Consider the following 22,966-nt stretch of genomic DNA (forward strand, 5'->3'; position numbering starts at 1 on the left):
TTTGAAGATGAGTAGATGACCCCTGTGACTATCTGGAGAATATGTTTTCTAAGGGATGGAAGAACAAGTTAAAGTCCCTGAGATGGCAGCTGTCCTGGGAAAACAACATCCTAGGGATTGTAGGTATACCTGTGTCAAGGATGGAGCAAGTCATAGCATTCAAGGCTAGAAAGGACTTAATCTTTCATGGTAAACATGTAGAAAATGAGAGTTTGTTGTAGGAGGTTGCTTTTTCATTTCCTGGTCACCCAGACTCGAAATAACCACACAGAAATTGTATTGATTAAATCACCGATTGGCCTATTACCTCCGGCTTCTTATTGGCTAACTCTTACATCTTAATTTCACCCATCTCTATTAATCTGTGTATCACCACATAGGTGTAGCTTACTGGCAAGGTTCCATCCAACATTTGTCTGCAGCAGGGCTACATTGCTTCTCCTGACCTCACCTTCTGTCTTCCAGCATTCAGTTTAGTTTTCCCCGCCTACTTCTATCCTGTCCTGTACAGGCCTGAAACAGCTTCTTTATTAACCAACGGTATTTGTGGCTTACAGAGGGGAATCCCACATCAGGAGTTGTCATGAGGTGACATAAGAAGGTTTGTGGAAAGAATACCTTTTTCCCCCTCTCTGTTTTTCTTTAATGGTCACTAATTCTAGGGCATTTATCATAATGGAAAATCTGGTATAATCCTTGAATTTGATATTTCTTAAGAGTAGGTGAACATTTTTACTATTATAATGAGAAAGGCAGACAGTGAGTGAGTGAAATATGTGTTAGAGAAGTTAAAATTTTAAATGAGGAGGCAATTAGATGTAAAATACTTAAGGAAGTTGGTAATCATGGTAATAACATTAGGGTTTTTTTAATAAGGAGGTTCAGACAGAAATGGATTAGCGTGTACAGTTCTCACATCAATTAGACACTGCGTTCAAGGCAGGTAAGAACCCAGCAAGGTGCCTAGGATGCAGTATTAGCCAAAGGTAACATTTTAAATCTGCTGTTTTAAATTAGGTAGCTGCTTACTTCATAAACAGTAATTTACAGAAGTGAGGGTGTCTGCCTTGGCATTTGTTTAGAGAGTTATTGGAAATTAATGCAAAGACTTCAAGTAATAGATCACCAGAGCTGTATTTCTCCAATGTGCCCTATATTTTCACAATTAAAGTGAACAGCGGGCGACAGATGAATACTTAGAATCTCCTGGAGGACGGAGACGAGTCTGTACTATTTGAGTCATGTGTATATTTGCAAATGCTACTCCAAAGAGTGTGCTTATGATTTTAAAGTTAATTGTTCAACACACCATAATGTCATCTTGGTTGGATACCACAGAATTTTGTTAGCAGCTCTGAGGAATATCTTAGACCATGGAGTACTTACTCCCTGTGAATTAGTGGGGGAGAATTCTAGGACTGTCTCTTACATTATAGCCAAAGGCAGAAATTCTGTTGTGTTAGTTAAAATACATTTTAGACACAATATTTGATGAAGTTAATATACCTGAGGAGTCAACACCTGGTCTATTTTTGATTATGTGGGGTCCCCTAAGGAGGGAAGAATGGAACTTCATGGGACTTGAAGAATAGAAGGATTTGGGAAGAAGTCAGTTTCTACTACAGTGTCGCCTCTTGTTACCTGTCTACCTTACAGTGAATAGGCCTCCTCCCATACAGGCCACCTCCTTAAACTCATTGTCAAGAAGATACCAAGGAGATATGACACATGAAAATGTGGGGGCATTGTTGGGGAGCAGAAGTTTCAGTGGGAGGGTGGATTGGGGGCACTGGATGTTGTGTGTGTCTAAACGTGTTATATATGATTGTGTGAAATTAGGAAACAATACATTGAAATTAGGCAAGAAATCATTGGAAAAAATGATTCAAATTGGAAAAAATTAGACAAGAAATCATTGGAAAAAAAAGAAAATGCTTTGATGGTGACACTCAAGGAACCACACTTTGGGGACCTCATGCTTTTATTTCTGTCGAGGGACAAACTTCCTACTTAAAGAGGTGTGCCTTTCTACTAATTATCATACTTTATATCTTCTAGCAAAGCCCCTTCCATTCTCACACCCTTGCACACATTGCACAGGAGATTTAAAAGCACTGATGGATGAGTTCCCGTGCAACTTAATATTCTCATTTCGGCAACTAGGGCAAAGACGATGGCAGAAGGTATTCTTGGCCAATGAGCTCAGAAAACCTTGGCAGTGGTGACCAGGTGATGCACGACAGCACAGCTGTGCCCCAAACTGTATAGGAAGACAGTCAATGGCAGTTCTCTGTTGGGTGACCCACAACTTGTCAAACCTGTCTCTCAACTGTGGAGATGGGTTGAGGTGTGCCTTATATGAAGGGAGGAGCTGGGCTTTCTGTTAGAATGATCACACTACAGTTGGGCATATGCAGTAATATTCCACACCCCAATTTTAGTGGGTGAGAAAAAGATGTATGTATTAGATTTGTGGATATTAACCTCTGAGAATAGAAACACAAGAAAGAATAATGTGTTTTTAATCATTTTAAGATATAGCAAGGAAAGAAAAAATATTTGTGTGTTTATAAGGAATCATAACCCAGACCATTGAATAACCTATTCAGTATTAGAATTAGACAAATAAACTGCCTTTGCAAATAAGAAGCCCTTCACCTTCGAATGTCATCAATTTATAACTTGAATTATATGTAAAAATTTAAAGTTGACTAGATCAACAATGATACGAACAGAAAACAGTGTGTATAAAAGCTTGGAATGATAGATCCCCTCTTCATTATGGAGTTGAAGCTCATTCTCAGGGAGCGATAAGGCCCGTGAAAGGAAGTGGGTAATTTGGAATTCTGGGGAGGAGAGTGGTAGCAACCAAAATCTGCATTATAAGAAATTTCTATGTGAAAGATTCGGATTTTATTTGGTAGGTACAGATGAGCTATGAAAGCTCATGTTATGAGATTGGGGAAAGAGAAGGTCTGGTTTATAGTTAAGTACTAACTATACTTATTAAGCTCTAAGGGACCAGAAGGAGGTACAAGATTATGGACTTGAAGTTAGTAAGTAAAGAGGTGACACTGTGGGTGTAGAGAGGTAAGGAGTAGAGTCAAGATGATTTGATGATTAAAATATAGCAAGTGAGTAAAAGAAAGTTCCAGACTTGTGTATTTATTTCCGATTTACTTATATTTTGGTGATTACTTGGTGACAGCTGTCGACAGAGATTCTAAGTAGAAGAATCTAGTAAATAGAGTGATATATAGACAGCTAGACAAAAGCAGATATTGGAGAATTCCATGGATTGCATTGAAACAATTCATTAGTAAAGCTTTCCCAGGAGGAATGTTTCAATCAAGGCTCTCGAAGACATTTCCCAGGTGATGTGGAATAAGGCAACTGTAGGCACCAGGAATGAAATTGTTTGCCAATTTGTCTCCATAGTGTCTAATAAGTAAACTGTTATTTGTGGTGTGAAGGTAGAACTGAATTTTCTTTGTACCTTTGTCCTAAATTTCCACCTAAGAAAATCTACCTCTGTGACTCAAAAGATAGATATCTAAATTAAGCTATTTTCATATTTACCAATGATTTATATAGAAAAATAAACATGGAATTTTGAATAAATGCAATCTGAAATATGCATTGACCATATTTAAATTTTCTGTCATCATTGTACTGTTTATTGTGTAGTCATTTATATGAGATACAGAGAAAGTTAAAAAGAAAGAGAGAAAAATAAAAGGGAGAGATTATCTGTATAAAATATGAAAAATTGGGGCCATAGTAATAGCTATACTTTGGAAATCAAGAATCTCATCAATGCCTAAGGATTCTTTGTAATGTTTAATATTTAACTTTTTAGAGATATGGACGATTTAACTGTTAACACACTCTTCACTCATGACACTCAGTATACAATAGTTTGCTTCTATTAAGCATGGGGTGTTGACTTGCCATAATGTATGATGAGATTCACCAAAAGTCAATAAAGGTTTGCTTTGTCAAGTGCCTGCTTGCTCTTGGCATTTTTACCTCTGCTTCTATTGCTGAGTCTCTTCTGGTGGCAAACATATTATACTCTTACCTTTAATTGACATTTTCTTCCTCATCGTGTTCATAGTAAACTGACATCTTGGAGAAGAAGGAACTGTGTGTGTGTGTGTGTGTGTGTGTGTGTGTGTGTGTGTGAGAGAGAGAGAGAGAGAGAGAGAGAGAGAGAGAGAGAGAGAAAGAGAGAGACAGAGACAGAGACAGAGACAGGGGAGGAGAAGAGATTGATTTCTCAAAGGATGCTTACAAATTATTGTTTATACTCTCTGCTTCAAATCTCTTATTTGAAGCATTCTGAACTTGTAAAGACTGTTTATGGGAGACCTGGCTTGGTCAGGCTGTTTGGGAGAGTTGGTTTGCTCAGCATGGTTCTAGAACTCATGTGGTGTGATACTTCTGTTCTATCTTGAAAGGAACAAAATTGAGTATTCTTAAAAGACACTTTGCCTCTCAGTCAGAGAAATCATGGATATCATGATAAGAAATCTCAATTTCCTAACTTCAGTTACAACATGTGATCAATTGTGAGATTACTAAGTGTCTAGTGAGATGGTCAAGCCTCCTTTGTGATTAAGTTTCACAGATGAACTTGTAGAAAGCACTGCCTGCGTGCATAATACTGATATGAACCATGCACATAAGTCATTTGCCTCCAGATTGGCACTTCAGGGTTGCTTAAATGAATTATGAGGAAATGTGCTTATGGATGAAGTTTGATAAAGTATTAATGATAATTTCTGTTATACTCAGGTTTTTTTTAACCAACACTAACGGTCTAAAGATCTCCTGTCTATTGATGTTTTATCACATTATTATTTTGTACTACAAGTAAGGATAAATAGTGATAATGTGAAAAACGTGTTTAATCATGTGAAGTGAAAAAGATCCTACATCATGACAGAATTATCTTTGATAGCAATAGTGTGACACCGAGAGTTTATCTTTTCTGAGCATACAGCGAATACAGAGAGCATGACACACTGTCAAAGTGTACCCAATGACAGGAGACCCTGTCAGAGTGTACCCAATGACAGGAGACCCTGTCAGAGTGTACCCAATGACAGGAGACCCTGTCAGAGTGTACCCAAAGACAGCAGACCCTGTCAGAGTGTACCCAATGACAGCAGACCCTGTCAGACTGTACCCAATGACAGGAGACCCTGTCAGAGTGTACCCAATGACATGACACACTGTCAGACTGTACCCAATGACAGGAGACACTGTCAGACTGTACCCAATGACAGGAGACACTGTCAGAGTGTACCCAATGACAGCAGACCCTGTCAGAGTGTAGACCCTGTCAGAGTGTACCCAATGACAGGAGACACTGTCAGAGTGTACCCAATGACAGCAGACCCTGTCAGAGCGTACCCAGTGACATGACACACTGTCAGAGTGTACCCAAGGATATGATACACTTTCAGAGTATACTCCATGATTGCTCATTGTCCACTTCACTCATCATGGGTCCCGGAAGTTTACAGGCTATAAACCTGACAACAATCCTCCCATTTCTTCTGCACAATGGTTCTGTCAGCCTTACCTCAGCAAGTGCCCTTCAACTTTGTCTCATAATAAACACTTACATTATACATGTGGCTCATCCAGGGGATTGCTGCTAGAGCTTTGCTATGGAGAGCTTGTGGTATTAGTGAATAAGCCCTGTGTTTATTCTCAGTTAAATATAAGCTACTCCTAAAGAGTCTTATGGACATACTCTGCTTTCCATTGACTCCTCCATGTACATCTTTTGCTCTGGTATAGACATACTTGCTTTTTCAGAGAAGCAGATGACAGGAGACCCTGTCAGAGTGTACCCAATGACACAAGACACTGTCAGAGTGTATCCAATGACATGACACACGGTCAGAGTATACTCCATGATTGCTCATTGTCCACTTCACTCATCATGGGCCCCGGAAGTTTCATCATTTACATCTTTTGTATATAACACAAAACAGGAACACCATATCCAAATCCAGGAGGATAATCTAGTTACTGTATACAGATGCACATGTCAAGTTCCTTCTTCACATGTTTTGCAAGAAGGAAGAACCCAGAAGATATACCTCTTGCAGATTTTATAATAAAGAATCTCAAGAGGTGTTGTGGTTAATACTTAGTCATTAGAAGGCTTTATTTATTCATTCACATATAAAGTAAAAATTCATGTTCAGAAAGTCAAGCCTGATGGCTAATTATAATTGTGTCAAGTTGGTTGGTCTACAGTGCCCAAATATTTAATTACACATTACATGTTTCTTGTGAGGGTGTGTTTTTCAAATTTATCTTTATTAACTAATTAATTTTCCCCAGCCTGATCATAGTTTCCTTTCATTCCTTCCTTCCTTTTCTCCCAGTCCTTCCACCCAACCTCCTCTCTCTGTCCCTCTCCCACTATTCCTCCTTTCTCTTCAGAAAAGGGCATGTGTATTAGTCAGACATGGTGTACCATGTTGTAATAAGACTAGGTATTTCTTCTCCTGTTGAGACAGCCCAGTGGGAGGAAAGGGTCCAAAATGCACGTGAAACTGTAAGAGACAGTCCCTGCTCCCACTGTTAGGAGTCCCACAGGGAGACCAAACTACATAACTATAACATATTCAGAGTGCTTAGGTCAGTCCTATGCAAGCTCTCTGGTTGATTATTCAGTATCTATGAGCTCCTAGGAGTCCAGGTTAGTTGATTCTGTATTTTTCTTGTTGTCCCTTTGGTCTGTCTGGCTCTGACAATCCTTACTCCACATGAGAGTGTATTTTAATGAGGTTTAAGTTAGTGAGGGGATGCACAAAGCACATTGCCTTTGTTAATGTGGGGGTGGACCTCCACCAATCAGTTAAAAGCTCAAATCACAAATATTGCTGTCCCTTGAGTAACACAGACTATATTTCTATACTATATACTATACTATACTATAAAAATATTACTGTATTTTTGCCTAGTGGCATGTTTTAACTGCATGATTAAACCAGTGATTAAAATAGTGACTCCATTGTAGATATTCATATATCAATACTTTTTATTAATTATTTTGAGTGGAAATGTCTGTAAATTCTAGAATTTTTCTTATGTAGTTTCGTAGAATCTTTCCCCTAGGTCTTTAGATATTGTCCTTTATTTTACAGTTGTTACAATAGAGAATAAGTAGATTATTTTTTCATTTCCTGAAATACTTTTGAATGCCTGCTTGATGTCAGGATCTGTGCTAAGTCTTAGGGATAAATTACTTAAGTAAGATAAAGGCTTTGTGTGGAAATTGTTCTCAGTGGTGTTCTAACAGGTTACACTCTGAAGTAGATTAGGCTGAACAGAAAAAGGAAGAAGAAAATCCATAGAATCTCTATAGCTAAAATAAACAGGATTTACTCTCAGTCAACCATCATTCTATGTGGCTTTTGGTCTCCAGAGGATAATTCTCCTTATTCCAGAGCCAAGGCCGAAGGGTGCACATGACTGGGCATATCATTTGTTACCACGATAAAAGGACTGAAAAAAATCAGGAGTGATCAGCCTTGAAGCAACAAACCTACCCTTAGCTTTTGTTCTGAAGTTTTAGAGATGTTCTATTAGAGAAGATGCAATATGCTGAGCCTTTGTTTTTGTTCATGCTATGAATCTAGACAAATATATAAGGCCATGCATCCATATTTCTGTAGTGTTACACTTGACTCCATGGCCCCAAAAGCCCTCTGTGCTGTGTTAATTGCTCTTTCCTCTCAAATGTCTGGCAGTCAGTGGTCTTTCCTCCCCTATTATTTTGCTTTTCTCAGAGTGTCATCTACTTGAAATCATATAATATATAGCCATTTCAGTTTGGCTTCCTTAAGTTGTTTGTATGCAGTCAAGTTTATAGCATGCCTTTAATACATTACTATTGCCTTTCTTAGCCTGGATGACTCCCTACTTTATTGATGAGGTTATTTATTATGTTCTTTCCGAAAGAAAACTGGATTGTCCCCAGAATTCGAAAACTCTTCAAAAACCTTCTCTAAACATCCTTTGTTCATGTGTCTTTGTAAAGAAATAGTCTTAGGCATTTTGGGGGTAGCTAGCAAGACATAGAATTGCTAGATCATGTGGTAAGGGTGTGCTTATCTCTCTGTGACTGTACATTCTAGAGTAGCAGTCCTATTTTGCTTCCCCACTAGCAGTCAATGGAAGATCTTGGTGCTGTACAGCCTTGCCAGCGCTGGCGCTGGATTCTGGTCATCCTAACAAGTGTGCACACTGGAAGCTTTTACTAATTTCTTCTTCACAGGGGCAGTATACATGCTTTTTATTGCCTCTATACGGTATCAGACACATTGGGAAGGGAAGTTTTTGAGAAGATACAAAGGAAATAATTTATTTAAAAATTATCTCACATGATCTTTCCCCAAAAGACTTACATTTACAATATTTTAAAAAAACATACTATAATGGAAAATATCTAGTTTTCTCAAACAAATTTATCAGAGCTAAGAATTGTCATCATAAAACCTTTCAAGAGTCACAGGCATATGGGCATATACCTATAATTCCCAAATTTAACAAGTAGAGGCAGTAAGATTGCAAATTTGAGACTAGTCGGGTCTCTATAGTCAGTTCTTCTTACAAAATTAAGTAGAATAGAACAAGACAAAGCCAGCAAGTTCATGTCTGGTTATTTAACCTTATGTGTAAGCACAGAGCCCTATTCCTTGTATGAATGAGGAATAACATATGTTGACTTAAAATTACCTTTGTATGAAAAAAGCTCTCCCTAAATTACAGTGGTCTCCAGGATGACCTCAGGAATATCATGAAATTAACAATGGATACATTTCTGAAAGGTTCTATTTCTTCTTCTTTCTGTCTATCTTCTCATCTCTCTATCTGATGAGTCTCATTTATTTTGGAGAGACATGGCTGATTTGCTCTTTGAGAAAGCATTCAAGAATGGGTTTGATATATATGAACTCACTCTGTCTTAACTTTAATTTTGGTGTATACATATGTGTATCATGTGTGTATGTGTGTGCACACTTTTGTGAACATAAATGTGAAAGTGATATTGGGTATCTTCTTTAAAGACAACTTTTAGTGACCGGGTATGGTGGCTCACTTTTATTTTTAACTCCATACAACATAGAATTATCTGAAAATAGAGTCTTAATGATCGTTTATATAGGGTTTGCCTCTGTGCGTGTCTGTGGAAGAATGCCTTGATTAAAGTTAATTAATGTAGAAAGACTCAACCTATAAGTGTAAATGGAGACTTCTCGCTCATTTCCCAACTGCTCAGACCTTAATAACCACACAGAAACTATATGAATTACAACACTGCTTAGCCTGTTATCTCAGGCTTTTTATTAATAAACTCTTACATCTTAAAACAACCCATTTCTATTATTCTGTGTATCAGCTCAAGGTTGTGGCTTACTGGTAAGTATCTGGCATCTGTCTCTTTTGGCAGCTACATGGCATTTCTTTTCCAGCCTGTCTATATTCTGCTCTGCCATAGGCCAAAGCAGTTTTATTCATTAACCAATAAAATAAACACATATAGAAGGACATCTCACATCATATAAATGAGCATCTTTTCTTTGATTTGAGTCATTTCTCTCTGCTCTTGACTGTGGATGTGATGTAGATAGATGCTTGAAATTCCTGTTTCCTTGACACCTCATCCCCACCATAATGGACTATGACCTGTAACTGTGAACAAAAACTAAACCCTTTTTCCTCTAAGTTATTCTAAGTTGCTTTTCAAAAAATAAACCCTTTTTCTCCTCTAAGTTGCTTTTCAATGGAATATTGTATCACATCCCCAGAAATGAAACTAGAACACAGGGTTTCTTAATGAATAGGGAACTTGTGGATTCAGCTAGGCTGGTTGGTCAGTAAGCCCCAACTTCCTTCTCTTTCTTCCTCTTTAACACTTGGGTTGAAGCATGCACTATCATGCTCTGCTTTTGTACGTGGATGCTGGGTATCAAACTTAGGTCCTCATGCTTGGATGGCAACCATTCATAGGTTGAGCCATCTTCCCAGCCCTTAAATTCAGAGCTTTGAATCTGATTACTTAGGTCCACATCTGTGACCTTGGAAAAGTTACTTCACACAGCACTCCTTGGATATCTGTGAAATGGAACAGTTATGTAAATATATGTTCGTTTCTTAAGTATTTGAAACCAGTGAACATTCAGAAATCACTTAAAACACCTACTGGCCAACTGGGTGGTAGTGGCACATGCCTGTTATCCCAACACTCAGCAGGTAGAGGCAGACAGATCTCTGTGAGTTCAGCCAGCCTGGTCTACAAGAACTAGTTTCCTGGACATGTTCCAGAGCTACAGAGAAATCTTGCCTTGGAATACCAAAAACCAAACCAAAACAAAATAGCTACTGGTCACTTGTTAGAGCTTACCCATCACTTGAGGGAAGTAGGGAAGTACATAAATCTAGTAGGTTGTTAATAGGTTAATAAAATAAAACAGGTCAATTTCCCAGTGAATAAAGTGTGAACATTATTATTCAACAGTAGCAAGTCTTGCTAAATGCACACTTGTAGAAATGTCTCAGCGTTCCTTTCGGCTCATAAGCTCATAGTTAAACAAGGTCCTTCAAAGAAAGCATAGATTCATTTAAAATTGTACTCAGTTCCTTCTATAATAACCACAAAAATATTCTCATGGAGAGTGGGTGAGGTGCTTCAGCAGGTAAAGGTGGTTGTCACCAAGCTTGATAGTTCAAGTTCAATATTCAATGATGAAAGTAAGATTGACTCCTGTAAGATGTTGTCTGGCTTCTACATACATGCCACGGAACAAATATGTTTGTGTGTGCTTACTGCCACCCCCCAGTAAATAAATAGATATATAAGTGCTATTAAAATGTTTGTTGTTGCTGTTATTTTTATTTTACCAAAGAGCTGAACAAAGTAGGTTGTAGTATGTTAACGGCCATATCACCTGGGACATTCCCATCACTAGTGTGGGCTAGGTCAAACCAATTATGCTTCTGATTGTAAAAATGATCTTTGAAGAAGTATACTCCCGGAGCACAGGCTTTACTGTGTCTTTTTTAGCCACCAGACATTGCCTTTTCAGTTGCATCTTACTGAGGCTATATGAAGTGAAGTACTTTTTTCTCCCCTTTGCAATTGCTGACCTTAACAAGGACCTCTTAGTATAATTCTAAGGAAGACTGGCAAAAGTGTCTCTTTATGATTAAACTGTTTTGTTAACCGGGGACAGAGTATACTATGACTATGTGCTGGGCTTTTCCTATATCTGCTTTTATTTTATTCTTAACTTTTTGTATTGTTTTGCCTGGGGCAGTGTGAAATGATGCTGGCCTGGAGTAGTTGCTGCTTTGGGAAAAGTTTGTTTGCTTGAATTCTGAGCCACCCTTGCCCATTTCAATGTTACTAATACAACATTAATGTTCTCACTAAATCACAAAAATGCACAGTAGAAACCGATGCAGAAAGTGCTTATAGATATTCAGCAATTAGCTGAGGCTAATAATTTCTGTTTATGGAAGAACAAATAAAACCAAAGTGATTCTTTTAAAATAGTACGTTTCTACCTAAATATGTGGCAACGTGTTTTGCTCTTACGTGATGAAAAATTGCATTACAAATTATATGCACAATAAAACTACTTATTTGTTTTCCAGACTCTAATATAACTTTGAGAAAATGCAGTATTGACCCATACTTTGTACATGAAATGCCTAACTCTGCAAAAAACATACAATAATATGTCTTTAAAATAATAGAATTTTAACAGCCAATGACATATCCATGTTTAATGCTTTTTTATATAATTAGGTTTATTATTTTTGTAACAGCATTGAAACAGTGAGAGTAATCAGAGTAAGCAAGGAGGGGTAGATTTTACTGTTTTTGAAGCTATTTATTTCAAAGTAAGACTTGAAAGTATTTGAATGGTGAATTAGTTTCTTAATTGGGGCAAAAATTGCATTTATTTTGCTTAGCTCTGTGACAAAATAGAGATTAGTTCTATTATGGGTAGGGAGATAGGGTTTTTTTGTTGAGTATATAGAAAAAGAATTCTATAGTGAATAAATCTAAAAAGCCAAGGTAGTCCCATGATTAGATATTCTTAACTCCACACTCCTCATTGTGTCAGTATATATCCCGAATGCTGAAATTCTATCTTCACCACTATTACATCCAGTTACCATCATTAGATGAACATTCAGGCTAACATTGTGTCATCATTATTACAACCAATCACCATCATTAGGTGAACATTCGGACTGACATTATGTCATTGTTATTATATCATCGTTATTGCAAACCATCGCCATCATTAGATGAACACTCAGGCTAACATTACATCATCATTATTACATCATCATTATTACAGCCAATCACCATCAGTAGATGAACATTCAGCCTAATATTACATCTTAACCAACTTCCAATTAATTCAATGGTAAAGAAAGAAAAGAGGAAAAAGGAATAAGTTGAAGCCCACATGTAATTTTCACTTCTCAATTTTATGAAAATTTCAATCTAACAAAGTTTTTAAAAATATATGATAGAAAAAAATGTAAAACCCAACTGAGAAACCTAAGCATGTGTTAGATAATCTCAAATTCCAATATCTTTGTGCTTTAAAACAAGTCTAGGTTTTTGTAAGAGGAGTTTTTTACCTCCTTATTGTAATAAGTCATTTATCTTGAAGGTAATAGAGTGTGCCATCAGTTTAATGTGGCTCTTGGTGTGACCCTGGGCTCTAGCACTAGCTGATAATATTACAGCCAGCCTTTCACATTACACTTCCCACATCTCATCTTTATGATATACATGTTGAGGAACTTAGCACAGCGCTATAACCAGAAATGCTTGCTCAACACTAACCTTAAACATTTATTAGAAACTTGAAGTGATTTAGCAGTTTTTAAAAATGTTTTCTGGTTCAAGGAATGCTTCTTTTGGGCTCACCACAATCACAGAAATCCTTATGTTTATGTCTTGAAGATGTCAATATCCAAGAGTTATTCACTAAAACTCAAATTCCCATGAAAAGTGTACTTACTCATTTAGGTGATGAGAGAACTCCTTACCACAGTGGGAAATCCCTTGAGGATATGCATAGGAGGAATACAGGAAGCAGGTATAAAGGAGGACCATCTCAGGAAAATTCAGTTGTCTAGCTGTACATAACTTATGCCATTGTGCTAGACCTGCTCCCGGCATAGTTGTAATGCATTGACACCATAAAAGTGTGGAAGTGGAAGAATGCCAAGGAGGAACATGAAATCCTGCCAAACCCTTGATGACTTATTAACTCCGAGTTCCTCAAAAAAGCCGAGCTGCCATAATTTGCCATTCTCTTTTAGTTATGGTTAAGAAAAATCTTCAAAGTAGCTTACCTCACATTCCTTAAATGACAAATTAGTAAATTGGATGTGTTCTGTCACCAAAAACTCAAAGAGAAAAGGAAAGGAAAAGAGAAGTGTGTTGATCAAGAGAGAGCAGTCTGTTTCTAGGACCAGACTCCTAGTCCATGGAGGTCAATGTCAATATAAGGAAATATGGAGATTGAAAGAGACCTGGCAGACCCCAGGGGACTGTCATAATAGTCTCCATCACCAGACAGATATCCCTGTTGAACTCATGGAAGCGTAATGGTACTGTCTGAACCACCCTAATACCTTAAACTGGACCGAGATGAACATGAATCGTGGAAATGTCATTGAGAGAAGCATAATCTTGCTCTCTGGGGGAAAACTACAGCTCTAGTGTCATAGTAACTTTACAATTTTGCAAATATAAAACCTAGCATACAATTAGAAAAATAAAACACCAGACCAGGCATCCATGATGACAAGTAGCCTAAGCAATAGCAACAAAAAAGCAAAAATAAACCACAACACTGAATTGAAACCACAGAGCTTCAATTAGGAACTGTAGGAATGTTGTGTACATTTAAATCAACTAAAGACATGAGAGATTAGTAAAAAGTACAAAAGGAACCAAGTAAAGAAGGCAAGGGAGTCAAGAGAAATGAACCTAGCCAGCCATGATGGTGTAGACTTTTAGCCCTGCCCTCAAGAGGAATAGGCAGGTGGATTTCTGTGAGTTACAAGCCAGCCTGAGCTCAAACCAGTTAGGGTTACAACAATTAAGGAAATAAAGAACATAAATTTGAGAGTGTGCAAGTAAGTGTACAGGGGAAGGGTGGGAGACAGGAAAGGAAATAGGAAATAGTTTAATACATTTAATTTTGACAAAAGGAAAATGATTCCTTAAAAGAAAGTCAATCTTCATGTCTTAGGGGCGAATGCTAAGGAAGAGGTGTCAGGTATCCTCAATGATAAATATAGCAAGCCTCTCAGTCTCTCTCTCCCTCCCTTTCTCTCTCTCTGTGTGTGAATGTGTTAACATGAATAGTATTATTTGGATGGAGAGGCACTGAGTCAATCATTTTATCATTTGTTTGATATGTTCCACTATGGGAAACTTGATGCTGCTTCAATGCCACCCCCAGACTGGTTAAGTAAGCCACTACTCCTAGTTATAGGAAAATTGCCACCACAAAATATTTCATGAGAAAAACTCCCTGACAGTGTTAAGCAGTGGTATGGAAATTACTCAAGAGAGAAGTGCATTTTTAAAAGTAGGATAATTCTAACTGAAATATTAACTGTAATAAATATGCCAGTATGAACCTTGATGTATCCATTTGGACATCTTCCACATCCCAAGTGGCTAGCCTAATACCAATTAAAGCATCACAGATTGCTATTATCTTCCTGAATTATTATTTTCATGAATTAATTTTGTCTTAAAAATCAGACCTTTTCCAAATGAGAATACATTTAAATATCTGAGGTACAAAAGTGAAGTTGAATGTCAGGACCCATAGATATCTATAATTTCAAATTCTAAAAATACAGAGCCATGGGAATAATGCTAGAAAAAATTAATAGCTGAAAAAATGGCCTATGGGGTCACCTAATCATGTCTCTAGGTGTTTATAGAGAATTCAAATAATAGTTCTATTTCTGTCTGAAGCTGCTTATTCCCTTTGTCCATATATATATATATATATATATATATATATATATATATCCATTCATTAATCTGTTCATTCATTTACCCATATGCATATCCATTCATTGCTTTAATTTTACAGTTGATAAATATAAGAGATCAATAAATGCCTGGAATACTGCTTAGTCTTGAAAAATGAAGCATGTGTTATATATTTGCTTTACAATAGCTCTCAACACTTAAACCATCTTATTATAATGAAATATACCTAAAGTATAAGACAAAGTTCTGAATATATGAATCATTGAATTCTCTCATTTCTTTGGGACTTTAAATAAAATACAGATGCTTAATGTGCATTAAGGGAGTGACACAAATGGGAACAACAACTTAGCCGAGCTATGTGTACCCATAGAGACTTTGGAAGGAAGGAGTGATGAAACTGGTGGGTGGGTCTAAGACTGAAAAATTTTATGTTTCGAAGATTCAGATTTTATAGATTTTTCCTTTTTACCACTATTTGATGGTAGCAAAGGGGAGGAGAAGAAACCAAGGACAAGATAAACCAGGGAGCTATTGCACTTAGACAAACCAAAAGGTCACAGTCCTTGGTTAAGAGAGTGACGGTGGAACAGCGGAACAGGGAGTGGGAAGAGATTGGGAAGATGAGTAGACGTGGAAGGAGCAAGAAATGTGTGGGCAACAGTTATGTTTTCAGTGGGGAATATATAGAATTAGAGACTAGTTGTCAAAAAACATGATTTTGGGCAATGTAAAGGGAATGGAACATTGGGAAGAGATGAGTGGAGCATATCTCCCACTACTGGATTTTTCTAGAAGGTATGAAACTCTCCTACATTTCCTCGAGTTTCATCCTTTGTCTTCTGCCACTGGCATCCCCTGCCTATATTGGCACTGTCCCATACAATGGTAATCTTTGCTCGGGTGTGTCTGGATACAGTCAGGTGTTCTTGATGGCTGATCAGCAAATCGAAGTTCTGCCCTACCCTACACATTGCCTTAGTTTTGCATTTTCTAGTTTGATAAGGAGAGGCGAGGTTAACAATAATGGCAAATGAAATATTTTTATTATTCAGAAAGGCAAAATCATTCTTAAATTGTAAACTATCTTGAATTTCTATTATGCCATGATTAGTCTTTCCTCTACAATGAATTTTAACTCCTCTGTCCTCTCAAATTCATCTCGGAAATGTCATAGTTTGATTCATTCTATCAAAACCCATCTGTTTTCTGATGTCAATGGATGACTTCATCTCCATATGATTGATTATGAACAATAATACTATTTGTATGTTTCTCAAATTATTATTCAAATTACATATTCTTTGAGAGAATGGTGCATAAAGAAATTTATGAAGGCCTTTATCTATAAAGTATCATAAATTAGAGCTGAAATGTCATGGATATTATTCAGAGTGTTCATGGGGATCATAGGATTGATAATGACTTAAGAAATGTGTAGTTGGCTTGAAAAGCAAGTGCCCATGGGTGGTGAAACTTAAAAACGTTAGTTAAAAGGCTTGATCTCTTTTACCTGCCCTAAAGTGGGAATGATCTTAGTTTATGGACCAGCAAGTTATAAATCACTGCAGCCATGGATATTCAGATAAGCCTATGAAGGGTTATGACTGCAAATATGAAATCTTAGGGTCCCAACTGATTATTTCCACATAGTGTTTCTAGGATTCTTTGACATTTTAATGTTAAGATATTTGGCTGTTGACATCTTTGTTATTTCTTGCTTGAATTCAATGAAAATTTCTTCTTTGGTTTGTACAAAATATTTCCCAAACTGTTCATGAGGAAAACTTACAATCCCTCCTGAAATTGCTTATAAAAGCTGTTTAAGTTAGCCCTGCTTATTGTATGTGTTCCACATTTATGGCCTTCTAAGAGCAATAGAGAGCTATTCCCACTGTGAGCTTGTTCAAAGCAAAGGCCATTATTGTCTTGTTGTCCCTTTACACTTGTCAAAATGTTCCCTTTTTCCCAGCTTTGAATCCTGTGATATTCTGTTCAACAGTGGAGTGCTTGACATGTGTTTGTTCCTTAGGCAAACGTGTAAAACTCTTCACGTTGGAATGGAGAAGTAGAAAGAGAAGGTTTCTGCTGTGCCTCATGACAATTTTTGATTTTCCGCATTCAAATTTATTCTGGCTCCACGCTGGAGCAGTAGTTATGGCGAATCGTAGTGTTGATCGGATTCTGAGGAAGGGGCAGAAGTTTCCTTGAGAAGTAAAGATTCCAAACAACTCCAGAAATGAGCACCTGTCTCCGTTCCTTTCTCACAGAGCAGCAGGTGTGTACCCCATGCTCACAGGGCGAACTGTGACCTACTCGTTCTTACGGTTACTGTTAGCTTTTCAGGTGCTTGATTTCAGATGGAGAAAACAAAACTGGTACAATGTTAGAGATCAAAGGGCAAAGAACTGACCCCATAGTTAATAAAGAAAGCAATGATTTATTTTAATAAAAAGAAATAAATAGGAAGAATCATCATTCTTTTAACTGACTCCCAAAGCCCACAGGTTGGATGTTGTACCTACACTAAGACAATATGTTACCACTGGTGAACCGTATGCTGTCACCACCAGTGGCCCTGCAGTGCCACGTGCTTTAGAATTGAAAACAAAGAATAAAACCCTAGTATGTTGCTGAACATCTGTCAGTGTTCAACCTGCCTATTATTTATAAATATGCATGAAGAGCACTGAGCCAACAGGCTTTCACTTCATCTCCATAAAACAAATCCAGACAGACTTCTTACCCAGTCATTCTTTATGTATTAGAGTTAAGACTGAAAGCTATGTTGTGTCCTACCTTAAGCAATTACACACACACACACACACACACACACACACACATATGTGTGTGTGTGTGTGTGTGTGTGTATACATATATACCAACTTTAGAAATCTGAGACTATTGAATTATATTATTAGAAAGACCCAGAGAAGATAATAGCTAGGCAGGCAATGGTGTGAGTTGGAGGTGTGTGCACAGTCAACACATCCTGCTTGTTAATTATTGTTGTCTATGATGTTGTTTCCTTCAGAGAATGGATTTTAAGTTTGCAATGCACATTAAAGGATTTTTAAAAATTGCTGTTAAATATGGAATGATCATCACTAAAACTAATTAAATGGGAGAAGATAATAGAGCATGTCTTCTTTCTGGAATGTTCTCAGAATATTCTGACTTTGTCCTTCCGCAACTCACACTAAGTCTTTTCACCATGAAAGCACTGTGTTATTTGTCTGGACAGGTGTCCCAAGGAAAAGTTACTGAGAGCCATTTCTTCTGTAACTCAAGCCAACCAGGACACTAAAAGAAAATATTCTAAGCAATCCCAAACCACTGTGACGGATACCTTCAGTTCTGGTCCTTCCTCCCAAGTCCCACTCAATGCCAACTCATTTAGGTGCAGTTGGTACACTTTACTGCTACTTCCATTCGCTCCAACTGCAGTGAAGCTGAAAGTGTTGAGGAGTATAGTTCTTGACTAGCCTTAAATTTTAACCTAACACTTCAGAGCAGAAAGTGGGTAAAAACCATCCATTCAAATTATTCTGTATAAATGAGAGGTGAATCCTAAAAAACATATGTAATATCAAATTTGGCAGGTGAAGCACATTCCAACGGAACTAAAAAAAGGTCTAATGGTTGCTAAACTTTTCAGGGCTGGAATATGTAATTCATATCTTAAAAATATATTTATATTCTCTTCAGGCATTATTTTACTGTCTTGAAGTATTTTTATACTTTCTATGAAATCCATTCTTTTCCTGACTCTTATCTAAATTTACTATTTTTTTTCTGTGTCTATGTGCTGCCTGCAACAGAGAATATGTAAGTTGGGGTACCATAAGTACAAGGACATCTTTTCCTAAAAAGTTCTGAAAAATGTCAAAGGCATGTATTAGGCACCCAAAGACAAAGTGAGGAGTGGTCCATTTGTTAATAGCAAATGTCAGACTTAGGATGAGTTACCTGATCCTGAAGGGAGACCAGTTCAGAAGAGGCAGCACTAACACTTCTCTGCTTCTGTGAACCATGTAGGAGGGTTTGAAGTTCTAAGAAATAACATAAGTTCATCTGTTCAGAATATTCCTTTCCAGTAGAGGTCTTCATTCGCTCAGTGCATGAACCTCAGATGTTTCCTCCATGGAAAACTCAGTAGCCCTGCACTGATACAATAATTGCACCCTTTAGAAAATAAAATACAAGTGACAATGCCATCACTGAGTTTAGGGTGTCCAAGTGATTTAATTCTATCTGGAAGTCAGGCCTCTTAAGCAAAATCTTAGTAGTTGGGGTTAAGAGAGGAATTGAAACTCAGTCCAAGTGACAATGTTGGCAGCTCAGAGCGCTACAAACTCAAGAGATTTTAAAGGTAAAAACTAGCAGGCAGCCATAGTGGTGTAAAAGCTCTGGCATCTGTGCCAGCAAGGAAAGGCTGTCTCAGCTCACCTCATCTGGGGCTGTGACTCTGCCGGAAGTGCAGGGCACTGAATGTCACATGCAGGGACTCTTCGCCTCTCTGCTTCCATGGAAGCTCACACGACGAGGGTTTCGTTAGCCATCTGTAGTTGTCTGGAATACTCTGGGTTATCGGAAATGACCCTTTTCCCAATTACCTACACCCGCTACCATTTTCAAGAATTTAGTAAAAAGATTAACTGAAAATTGTTCAAGATTGTTCAGTCGGCATGCTGGCTCTTGAGAAGGATTGGATAGAAGATTGCTCAGTGTTGAACCAAATGTCACAACTGATCAAGCACCAGAATTCTATGGAAGGAAAAGTAAACTGCGATATAAGCATGCAATGATGATCAGAGCTATAGATACTATGCCTATTACTGCGAAAGTAAAATGTACGCTTAACCTGTGCAGATGAGTGCATTTATGAAAATGTTTCATTTGCCGCTGTCTTATAGTGCCTCATTGGTACCTGAAAGCTCTCTGGGAAGCCTGCTTGTGCGTGCATGTCCTTACCAAGCAGGTGTTTTTCATGTTATGATACCTTATTGTATAACATGTTTGGAGACAGGGTGAATATCTTCATGGATAGTTATGACCAAATTAATGGCAGCTTTTCTGGAGCTTAAGTGAGAAAATCTGTTACTGTGGAATAATTCTGTTTTCACTGCACACTTAGTATACAGATAGTGAAACCAGAGCTAGATTCATGTCCTTGTGCGAGCTGCATTAAAGAAATTCATTTGCCGTGAGCAACAGCTCTTTTCCAGGGAAGAAAAAGTTCATTCAAAGATGCACTCAAGATCATGAAGACATTCTGCTGTTCCTTGTGCCTTTATTGAGCAGACTAAATTTGTTGAAATCCTAGAGTAAAATGGTGTCTATTTGTGCTGTTATTAAGCTGCTGCTAGAAAGGTTGGGCACAGATGGCATGGAAACCTTCTACTTTGCCACAGAAATATTGCCACACTTTCTTGCCGTCTTCTTGCTTAAATAAAGAAAGTTCATTAGGACAAAAAATAAGTGTTTTGCTAATAACATGCGTATTTTAGTGAAAATATAACTCCCTTGGAATGAAATTACTCCCCTGCTCAAACACACTGTCTCTCCATTAATGTGTGTATGTGACTCATCCTATAATGACAAGGATATAAATGCTATTCCAAAGTGCTCCATACCAAGATTTTAATGACTTATGTTACACAAAGAATATGTTATTCTGCAAATGGCAAAAGATTCACATTGATGCTGTGGAGATTGGAAATGATTTCACAAATTTGCACAGATTGCAAACTGAAAAAAAGAGAGGTATGACAACATCCAATTAAAGAATAACAACATCAGAGTAATCCATGGTACAGCAGGACATCTTTACATCTGCATTTCATTGTTGCATGATCACGTTGCAGGTTTTATTTCTGGATTATTTCCTAGATATATGTCCTGTGTGCAAAGTCTCATGGAAGTCAGTTCAAAGAAAGCACAAAGAAAAGACACAGAGAGTGGAGATCAGACTCTGAGAAATGCATAACACATGCCAAATGATAGGGGAAAGACAGAACTCACTGTGCATTCCGATGCCTTATATATAACTCAGAGTCCAGTTATGGCTTCTCATATGTACATGGATGTAGAGTCAATCACTTGAGCAAGGACCATGTTGAAACACGTGTGTTTGAATAGGGGTAGTTACGATGCAGACACTACAGAGTTACTGACTCTGTCCTTAGCCTAGGTCTGTACTTCTTGTCTCACTGCCTATGATGCACCATTAGAAAGAATTGCTCCATAAACAGCAACTGCCTGCAACTGTCTCTAGCCCAGGTCTATACTACCTTAGCTCATGGCTGCAGGGTGTAAATGCTAGAGGCCTGATTTGTACCTTGAATCACTTTGAACCATCTACAGGACTGATTATTGGCCCCTGGCAGCCAGATGCCACACATCAACCTCTTAGCTACTATTTTGAGTAAACTTATCTGAAATGCATTCTTTTACCCACAGCTATCTAAAAGTGTGCAATTCTTGATATATGACACTTAAAAATAATATTATTGAAAGAGTCAATTGCAAGGTGAGTTACTATGAAAACCTGAAAATGAACACCAATTCAGTCAATATTTCTAGATAAACAAGCAACAGTAACACTGCTTGATGGGAATTCTACACATTACGTTTTGTGTTTTGTTTGAGAATTATCATTATTACCACCTGCTAATTTTTAAAATGCATTTTCTGGGATGTACTCTTTGTGAGGAACGTTTGATTTAATCATAATAGCAAGTGTGTGTGGCAAGATAATAATATTGTTCTAAAATCATACATGGAAAGGTGAAGGTTCATGCAGGATAAATGTGTCTTGACCCACAGTGTTTGAAAGCCAAAGGAACTGGATTTGAACCCAGAATCTACCTGCAGATGTCATAGTACTGTCATTGTATCTCCTACCAAACTCGTCTTCCACTTATTCCCTAATCAGCAGACCTTTGGAAGAAAAAAAAATTAGACATTTATGAGCATAATGATATTAAGAGTTATTTTCAATTTGCTTTTAAAATTGGAGAAAGAAAATATTGGAATGTGCTTCCAGTGCTCAGTTTGAAGAAAAATTAAGGACGTTTCATAATGCTCAAAGTATAAAGAGTCAAACAGCAGAAGAATAATGGGCTTTACTTATTTCATATTTTACTAGTATCTTATGTGTTGCTCACTTGATTTTCTTATTTCAAATTGGTGAACAGATTTGACATGCATACCTGAGAATCTAAGAAGCTATCTGGAATAGATTTTTTTGGGCAGGTGTAATTGGATGCTTCAATCCTTAACACTTGTGTTTAGTGTTATTATGTTAGCTTCTTTATCCTTTTCAGTCTCTTAAGCACAGCTGTGCTTGATACAGGGGAAGAAATTACTGTTATTAGTACTCTTTTTGAATATACATGGGCTCAGATGTCCAACAGTTGAAATGTAACATGCCATTTGATAGACAGAAAATAAGGTTGTATGAAAAGGAACAGTTGTATGATACAGTAATTCTTTAAAGGCACATATGATGAAGGGTGATTATAGCATGTGATTCTGGGACAAAACTGGGTGATTTCTCTGTCTTCTACATGAATGTTGTCCTGGGAACAAGAAGGGAGCATACATGGCAACAACCAAGATTTGACTTTCCTGAAACCTGGTATAGTTAATGAAGGCTGAAGACCTTAGAAAGTGAAGACTTTACTGTTTGACAACAATAAAATTTTAGTGTAAAGTGTGGTATTTTACTTCTTAAAAATAGGGTGATGTTTATATGGTGCATTAATAACATTTCTTTGTTAAAATTCTGGATTGTATAAGTACTACTTAAGCAATGCTTACACACCAGAGCATTCCAATGTATAATTTACACCACGTGGGATGTTAGCTTCACTCACCCGA

At 37.4% G+C, this 22,966-nt stretch overlaps 1 protein-coding gene across 5 annotated transcripts in view; it reads left to right on the top strand.

Annotated features, from left to right (window-relative positions):
• Positions 1 to 22,966, top strand: part of Tafa2 (TAFA chemokine like family member 2) — a 448,779-nt gene that overhangs the window by 420,260 nt on the left and 5,553 nt on the right. The window contains exon 6 of one of the 5 annotated variants that reach the window (XR_014999804.2): positions 17,115 to 17,360. The exons of the other annotated variants lie outside the window; for them this stretch is intronic. The gene's annotated coding sequence lies outside the window, so the exon portion shown is untranslated. The remainder of the gene's footprint in view (positions 1 to 17,114; positions 17,361 to 22,966) is intronic. 5 annotated transcript variants of the gene reach the window in all.

The sequence above is a fragment of the Myodes glareolus genome, chromosome 26 (genome assembly GCF_982192425.1).
Source record: "Myodes glareolus chromosome 26, mMyoGla1.1, whole genome shotgun sequence".
NCBI classification, from domain to species: Eukaryota; Metazoa; Chordata; class Mammalia; order Rodentia; family Cricetidae; genus Myodes; species Myodes glareolus.